This window comes from Suncus etruscus, chromosome 3 (genome assembly GCF_024139225.1).
Source record: "Suncus etruscus isolate mSunEtr1 chromosome 3, mSunEtr1.pri.cur, whole genome shotgun sequence".
NCBI classification, from domain to species: domain Eukaryota; kingdom Metazoa; phylum Chordata; class Mammalia; order Eulipotyphla; family Soricidae; genus Suncus; species Suncus etruscus.
The window spans coordinates 131,264,699-131,273,264 of record NC_064850.1 but is presented as its reverse complement, the minus strand read 5'-3'; the positions used below and the strand labels follow the sequence as shown (position 1 = coordinate 131,273,264).

The 8,566-nt window shown below is 46.6% G+C and overlaps 1 protein-coding gene across 1 annotated transcript in view; it reads left to right on the top strand.

Annotated features, from left to right (window-relative positions):
- Positions 1-203: 203 nt before the first annotated feature.
- Positions 204-8,566, top strand: part of EPB41L3 (erythrocyte membrane protein band 4.1 like 3) — a 232,394-nt gene continuing 224,031 nt past the window's right edge. The window contains exon 1 of the mRNA XM_049769956.1: positions 204-495. The gene's annotated coding sequence lies outside the window, so the exon portion shown is untranslated. The remainder of the gene's footprint in view (positions 496-8,566) is intronic.

The following is an 8,566-nucleotide window of genomic DNA, read 5'->3' as shown; positions in this document are numbered from 1 at the left end:
CTTCCCCCGCTGGCAAAACCCGGGGTACTCCCGGGTCCCTTTTGGCCAGAGAGCAGGGGAGCCCTGGCCGGAGAGCGGGGCTGCGAGTGACAGGCAGCATCCGAGGCGGGGTCGAGGGCGGGTCCGAGCGCCGGGACCGCCCGCGCGCCGAGCGCAGCCAACGAGCTGCGGGCAAGGGCGGGTCGGCGCGGGCTGAGCGGCTCGGGCGGTCACAGGCGCCCGGCGCGCGCTGCAGGTGGCAACTTGGAGGTGCCGCGGCTCCTGCTGCGGGAGGAGCCCTGGTCTGGCGGCCGCTGCAGCCTCGGGGTGCTCTTTTCCGCCGCCGATCCCGCCTTTGGACCCGGGAGAGCCCGAAGAGGAAAGCCGCTGTGCGGGAACCCGCGAGCCTCCCTCCCTTGCCTCTGTCCTTGCGCTACTTTTCCCAAGGAGGGCTGAGCCGAAAGGGCTGCGAACCGGCTCCGGGAGGGACTGAAAAGAAGGCTCCGAGCCAGCCAGGTGAGCACCTTTCCCGGCCACCGTCCCGTCCCTCTCCGCGGCCGCGCGCAGGCCGGGAAGCCAGCGCGCCGAGTGGGCAGAAAACTGGGGTGCGGGCGCCTGCCCTTGGCTCGAGGTCGAGGAAGCAGGGAGGGAGCGAGGAAGGGGGCGAGGCTGGCCCGGAATGGGCAGGGTCCCCGGACGGGCAGCCCTGGACGAGGTGTCTTGAGGTGACAGGTCTGCACCTCCTGGATGCCGGAGGGGACCGCCCCATGCGCGCCGCTCGGAAGCCGCAGCGCCAGTGCGAACCCCCCTTGCGAGCGCGCGGGGCCGGGCCAGCGCACGCATCTTCGGTCCCCGCGAGCCCGAGGCTCCGAGGACGTCATTCCTCTCGGCTCCAGCACTCCTCCTCCGCCCCGCACTCCTCCACCCTCTCCGCTGTGCCCGCCGAGCAGCCTTTTCCGAGATGCCAGGCTGTGCCCCAGCGGCGCGCTCTGCTCTCGCCCGAGGCCCCGCGCGGTCCCCGGTCCGGCTGCGTCCGGAGGTCTCGGCGGAGAAGAGCGCGCGCGGGCTCTCTCTCCAGTGCTCGCTACCAGCATCCCTTCCCCTTGCGAGCAGCTCACAAATGGTCGCCCCGGGAGCGGGGAGCGGGCGTGAGACCTTGCAGGCGGTGGCCCCTACTTAGAGGCCTCCAGGGACGGCGCGAGCTGCTGCCTCCATCTGCGCGTTGCAGTCCGTGCCTAAAAGTGGACTGTGGCTCTGACTCCGTGCTCCGGGGTCTGAGGATGCTGAAGTCGGAGGTCGGGTGAGAGACGGGTGGACAAGAGATTGGGGGGGGGGGTCTTGATGAGTGGGGGGTGCTAGAGACAGCAGGGCAAAGCAGCTGGGGGCTCTTGTCGAGAGTCAGTGCTACCCACTCCTCTTCTTTCACCCCAGTCCCCCTCACCCTTCTCCTAGTCACACCGCAGGGTGAGCATCCTCTGGCCAGAGGTTGAAGCTGGAGAATCTAGGCACATGCCAGGCGATAGAAGCGGTTAAAAAGAAAAATCTAATGGACCACTCCTAGCGGGGCTTTTCGTGTTGGGCTTTCTGGGAGAGCCCTTTGGGCGCAAGCAGCACCAAATCCCTCTTGCCATGGAGAGCTTGGAGACCCCCAGAGCTGGCGATCCCCGAGGTTCGAGGTCAGCTGCTCTTAGAGCGCAAGGGATAGGCATGCCGGGGTCACCGCGCCTTAGTTCTGAGTTGTACTGGAAGTTGAGCTCGGGGTCCGCACCTCGCGATGACAGCCCTCGTGGTGGCCGCTGCTGGTCAGAAGCTGCTGCTCCCGGCCGCCAGCCCGATCCGAGCAGCGAGCGGCAGCCCCGGCTTCTGCGTTTCATTCATTGGAAACGAAGTCTCGTCGCGCTCCAAGTGCGGAGCGCGCGCGGGAAGTCATCCCGGGAGGTTTCCAGGGGTGGCGTCCTAGAGATGAAGAAAGGCAGAGCTAGGGGACCTAGGGGTAGTGCAGGCTTCGTGGAAGAGGGGGCAGTCACGAGGGCCAGAATCACCCTTCGAAGCGAGGCGGAATCATCCTCCCCTGCCTGGGCTTCGCTGTCCTCTGGGCATCAGGTACCGACCCGCAGGCTCATCCGTAACTCTTCTGTGATTCCCTCAGAAGTGCTCTGGATTAAGACCTGGTGGCCAAGGGATAGAATTGTGAAAATGAAAGAAACCACCATAATTCCCAAATCTAACTCTGGGCTTCATATGAATTCTGAATTTTGATTAGGAATCAAAAGTCCATTTAACAGACTCTAATCTGGTAGAACTGGGTCTACGTGGGGAGATGTTTTATTGCATTTTGTGAAAATAGTGTCACTGGGGCCTCCACCCCCCAGCTTTCTGCATTTGGAATGAAGGCTAGAAACATGGAAGGATCCACGTTCTGACTGAGTTCGGAAAGGCTTTCAGGCCTCACCTTCCCCTTCCCGCTTCCCAGTCAAATCAATTGCAGTTTAGAATTAAGTGACACCAGGAGTTAAAGGCCTCCCTGTCACATTCTTTTCCAGAGAGGTCTTTTAAGTATGATGCCTTGTAATCTTAAGAAAATGGTATCTGTTTTGAAGAGCCCAGGATATAAGACTGAAATTTTGAGCCTAGACCTTGATCCCTCAGTCCCAATATTGAATCTACTGTCTTCACTAAGACTACGTGTTACAGGCAGGAAGTCATCCTTACAGTCCCTAGGCCTGCTGTACAGCATGTTTTTAATAAACATTTATAGACTGATGTTTACAATGAAAAACACTGGTATAAAAAAGCATTATGTAATTTCAAGGATCAATTATTAAAGTCAGAATAGTAGACCAATAATAATAGTCATTTTGAGTATAATATATAAATAATCATAATGTATAATTCTGCTATATGTTGTAAATATAGTATACTGTATAAACTAATGTATTTTTTTTTACAATTTTTATTGAGACCAAAGTGAACTACAAGTCTTTCACAGTTGTATTTCAGGCACAAAGTGACAGAATCAGGGCCATTCCCACACCAGTGCTGACCTCCCTTTACCAAAGTTCCCAGCATGCATCCCATACCTCCACCCTTAGCCGCCTGGATTGCTAGTTTTAACAGGTTCATTTTTGTGTATAGCTTGTTATAGTTTGGGTCTCTTGATTCTATTGTCGTTGACTTTGGTTTGGATATTTAGGTCTGGCCATTTTTTATTTCCACTCAATGCTTCTAAGACCGCTTGGCCCCTGGGTCCCATCCACTTTTTTTTTTCTTATCTCAATTTGCAGAAAGACATAGAAATATGAGGATTAACAAGATGATTCATGTTCTATGATTCTGTAGAAAAGGCAGGAGCCCCTATCTAAAAGCTATAAAAAAATTAAAAGAAGAAAAAAGGGGGCAGATGTAGCAAATTTTGTTCGTTTGTTTTTTGTTTTGTTTTGTTTTTGCACGGATGTAGTAAACATTGAGGAAATTAAAAAAGGAAATTCTCTTGGTCTAAAGATACTGAGTGTCTCCACCCTTGAAGCATACTGTCATGAGACTGACTCAAGACTCCAGGCATGTTAGATTTCAACCCCCAAGGTGTTTATTTTTTTTTGGTTTTGGGGCCACACCCAGTGATGCTCAGGGTTACTCCTGGCTATGTGCTCAGAAATCGCTCCTGGCTTGGGGGACCATATGGGAACCGAGGTTCATCCTGGGTCAGCCGTGTGCAAGGCAAACACCCTACTGCTGTGCTATTGCTCAAACCCGCCCCCACGGTGTTTCTTTATGGTACCAGGAAAAGTTCTGCTCAGTCATGGTTGTCAAAGTCAGTCTTTTATAATTAGAGATGTTGGATTTTCCACAGATCTTAGGATGGAGGACCTTCTGATTTCATCTCACCATTAGGAGGTGAGGTAGGGCAACCTGCCCTTAGATCAGATTGTTGCTATTTCCTCATTGTTGGGGTGTCATATGAACCTACCCTGGAACAAGTTGGTGCCAGAATGGTATTAGGGCCTCCCTCTGGGGGAATTTGATTCCTGGTGTTGGTGCATGGAACTGTGCCAGTTCTAAAGTTGGGATCTGGGGTTCAGGGTTAGACAGTCGATGTCTGATCAGTTGAGGTCTAAGTCAAGTCCCATGACAAATGTTCATGGTAGATGGTGCCCCTGAAACTAATATACATTTTTAAAAATACATTTTAACTTCTGAGATGGGTGCTATCACTATAAGTAAGAATACACTTAACTTAAAAGGGATGTTAGAAGTATGAGAGTTATTTTGGTTTTTTGTTTGTTTTAGTTTTGGTTCCTTTTTGGTTTGTTTGTTTTGGTGGGTCACACTCGGTGACGCTCAGGGGTTACTCCTGGCTTTGCAGTCAGAAATTGCTCCTAGCTCAGGGAACCATATGGGATGCAGGAGATCGAACCCAGGTCCATCCTGGGTCAGCTGTGTGCAAGGCAAATGCCCTACCACAGTGCTATCAGGTTCCTAGTTTTGGTTCATTTTTGGGTTTCGAGTCATACCTGGAGATGCCTAAATATTACTCCTGGCTCTGTACACAGGAATTACTTCTGACAGTGCTCAGGAAGTCATATGGGGTGCCAGAAATTGAACCTACATTGACCATGTGCAAGGCAAGCACCTTACAGTTGGACTATCTTTTGGGCCTGGAGATTGTTGTTATGTAGTATCATGGTTGAAACATCACTGAAAGGGCCCAGAGAGATAGCACAGTGGTGTTTGCCTTGCAAGCAGCTAATTCAGGACCAAAGGTGGTTGGTTTGAATCCCGGTGTCCCATATGGTCCCCCATGCCTGCCAGGAGCTATTTCTGAGCAGACAGCCAGGAGTAACCCCTGAGCATCGCCGGGTGTGGCCCAAAAACCAAAAAAAAAAAAAAAAAAAAAAAAAGAAACATCACTGAAAGACTCTAGATGAGTATCTCGAAATAGGGATCTCACTGTTTTCACAAATCTCCTATTTGATTTAGATTTGCTCACAATTCAAATTTTAGAAACAAGGGTGAATGTAACATGATTCCCATTTAGACATTCTAGTTGGCTCTCTAGAAGGAAAAGTGATGCTGGTGCTATTACAGATATGTGACAATCTGAAGGAATCTCAGTAACTTGGTGTTATTATTGGCAGCATCAAGGGATCCTTCACCAATTAAAGGTCACAGTGGTTGAATTTAAAGAGATGTTCTCAAAAGACTGTCTAAATAACCTAAAAGTTTTCAGTAGATAGTTCTGCCTATTTCCTGCCATCTCCTGAACCCTAAAGCTCAGCATCATCTCTCTTCTCTATGCCTCTTTGTTTATTCTCATTTCCAGGACAAATAGCCACACATATTCTTCAGGCTCTCCCAAAATCCAAATCACCAGCTCTCCTCACTCTGAAGTTAGCATGTTTTCTTCCACCCAATAAAATACAAACTAGAGAAGGAACTTAATTTTGTGGAACTGAATACCAGGGCAGGTTGCTTGTGAATGGTTCATTAAAAAGGTTCAGAGAGTAGGATGAGTCACAGTCCATTCTAGGCAACCACTTCTGCCTCTGTTAAAAAAAAAAGTAGTAATTTTCACCTGTTATACTGTGAGAATTTATTTATGATTTTAGACATATCTGAGGCATTGGAAAATGTAGTGTGCCATGTAGCCAATGGAGAATCAAATTTTCTGATCCAGAACTAGTTAACCAAAAATAGCAAGGCGCACCATTAGCTAGAAAAGATGGTTTTCAGTGAAGATGCTAAAAAGGCTGAAGGTTTTAAAAATCATGCAACCATGATCTTCATGGTAAAATGGTGGAGAGTTAAAAGTTTATGATTCTGATTTTGGGGGGGGGCAATTTATGCTTTGTCATTTTTGCCAAAACATAGAGAAACAACAATATAGAAATAAGAGTTACTAAGAAGAAGAAAATACATCATTTCTGTTTCAATGCTAGCCGATAACATGTTTTGTCATGTGAGTATCAAAATTACAGGACCTATAAAAAGTAGAACTGACAGGTTTACATTCTAAAATGCTAGGGATCACAAAACTGAAAATAAATCATCATATTCTGGAATATTTCAGAAAGAATCTAAGGGATAGAACTAAAAGTCCTGGAATCCTCTAAAAGAAGAGAGTGGATAGTTAATTAGGTTAAAGGCAGTGATGAGACTGAGATTGGCACTGAATAAAATTGAGGCTGATTAGGAAAGATTTTAGTCAAGTAGAATGAATGAAGATCACACTGGAACAAAAAATATTGATGAATGGTGTGGAAAGTGTGGAAGTATTTCCTTGGGGAACTCTGAAATGGAAGGGAGCAGGGAGCCATCATTTCTAGTGAGTGGAAAAACAAGGTCATGAATCAGAATTCAATCACCCCACTAGCTGCTGCTGATCACAGCACATTATGCAATGTCCCTGCTTCATAGCAGAATCATTGATAAAATGGGGAACAACGTCCTACCTGGTCACCACCTGTCAATTATCAGTATCAGCCTGACAACAAACCCCAGATTTTCTAGTATCATGAGTGTCATACCAAGCTCAATTAATTATAATCAGATCTTTATCTTCAGGTTATATTAGAAGTCTAGTCCCATATTTCTAAGTTCCAAGAGAATATTTTTACCCAACTGTTTCAAAGTTACCCCAAACACAGTATATCTAAAAATTTCCTTCATCAGTTTTCTACTTTCCTTTCCTGCCCAAGAACAGTATATTCTGAGTCACCAAGGAGGAAACCTGGCCTTCGTTTTTAATGTTTTCTTCTCACAATGCTCCTCCCACCTCAACACACACACACACACACACACACACACACACACACACACACACACACACACACACCACAGAGGTTAGGCTTTGTGACTCCCACTATCACTTTAAAAGAAATTCATATTACCACTAGTCCTACTCCAGATCTTTATCATCTTAGACTGATGTTTACATCCTAGTCTCTCATCTCACTACCCTGAATCCATTTTTATTTCTTTTTTTTTTTTTTGTGGTTTTTGGGTCACACCCAGCAGTTCTCAGGGGTTTTTCCTGGCTCTGTGCTCAGAAATTGCTCCTGGCATGCACGGGGGACCATATGGGACGCCGGGATTCGAACTGATGACCTTCTGCATGAAAGGTAAATGCCTTACCTCCATGCTATCTCTCCGGCCCCCCATTTTTATTTCAATCCTTACACATTACAGCATAAATGTATTACATACATTATACCTTTTATGCTAAGTTTCATACCTCCTTTTCCTAAAAATTGGCAAAAATTCTTTAGGCCTGTATTCAAATACCCAGGGTAGCTCTCTTATTTAGATTCAGTGTTATCAACCACTGGAACTAAAGTAAACACATCTCACCTATCCACATACTTTTGGCTTAATTTTCTCTTCAGATCTTTAGGTTTTATTCCAATGTCTTTGCTCCTCTAATTTTATTAACTAAAATGCCCTTCTTTGTCTAATTTTCATTGTAAAATCCTATCTGCTTCTCAATAACTACCAAGAAATTTTTCTTGATCAGCTCAGAAGCACACAGTCTCTCACTCTCTTTCTCATCTTTTCTTCTGTAAAGTTTTCCATTTAAGTCACATGACACATGACATGTATTTATTGTTCAGAGTGTTCCTATTGATGGATAATTTATTCATCTTTATTCACCTATACAATGATGCCAGAGAGGAACAATAACAGAATGAGAAAAATATTCCAAACTCAAATTAAATTGGCACAAGGAAGCAAGAGCTAGCCCTGGACTGGGTCTTTACTTTGGTTAGTGGGCATTGCAACACATCTAATGTTGCTTTGAAGCTATTTTAAATCCTGTGCTTGGAGATCATGCTGGAGCTTTTCAGGTGATAAGGCAGTGCTAGAAATTAAAACCACAGGGTCCATCTGATAAGCAAGCATCTTAGCTCCTGTAGTATCTCTTCAGCCCCTACAGTGGGTCTGAATAAGCACTATAAATAGACAATTATATGGAAATTTGACAAAACTCTTTTCCTCCCTTTTTTCTTCCTTCCTTCCTTCTTTCTTCCTTCCTTCCTTCCTTCCTTCCTTCTTTTCTTCCTTCCTTCCTTCCTTCCTTCCTTCCTTCCATCCTTCCTTCCTTCCTCCTTCCTTCCTTCCTTCCTTCCTTCCTTCCTTCCTTCCTTCCTTCCTTCCTTCCTTCCTTCCTTCCTTCCTTCCTTCCTTCCTTCCTTCCTTCCTTCCTTCCTTCCTTCCTTCCTTCCTTCCTTCCTTCCTTCCTTCCTTCTTTCTTTCTTTTGGTCACACCCTGCTGCTCTCAGGGATTACTCCTGGCTCTATGCTCAGAAATCGCTTCTGGCAGGCTGGGGGACCATATGGGATGCCAGGATTCAAAACAACGTCCTTCTGCATGTAAGGCAAATGCCCTACCTCCATGCTATCTCTCCGGCCCCTACCTCCCTTTTTCTAATTACATGCATAATTTAAGCTTTGGAAGCTAGAATAATCTATAGTTTTTAACATTTTAACACTCTTCATAATAGAGATGAGTTTATAGTTATGTAAAATGGATAGTGCTTATAAGAGTAGTCTAAAATTTAGAATACCTAACTGCTAGTGATTGGGATGAAAG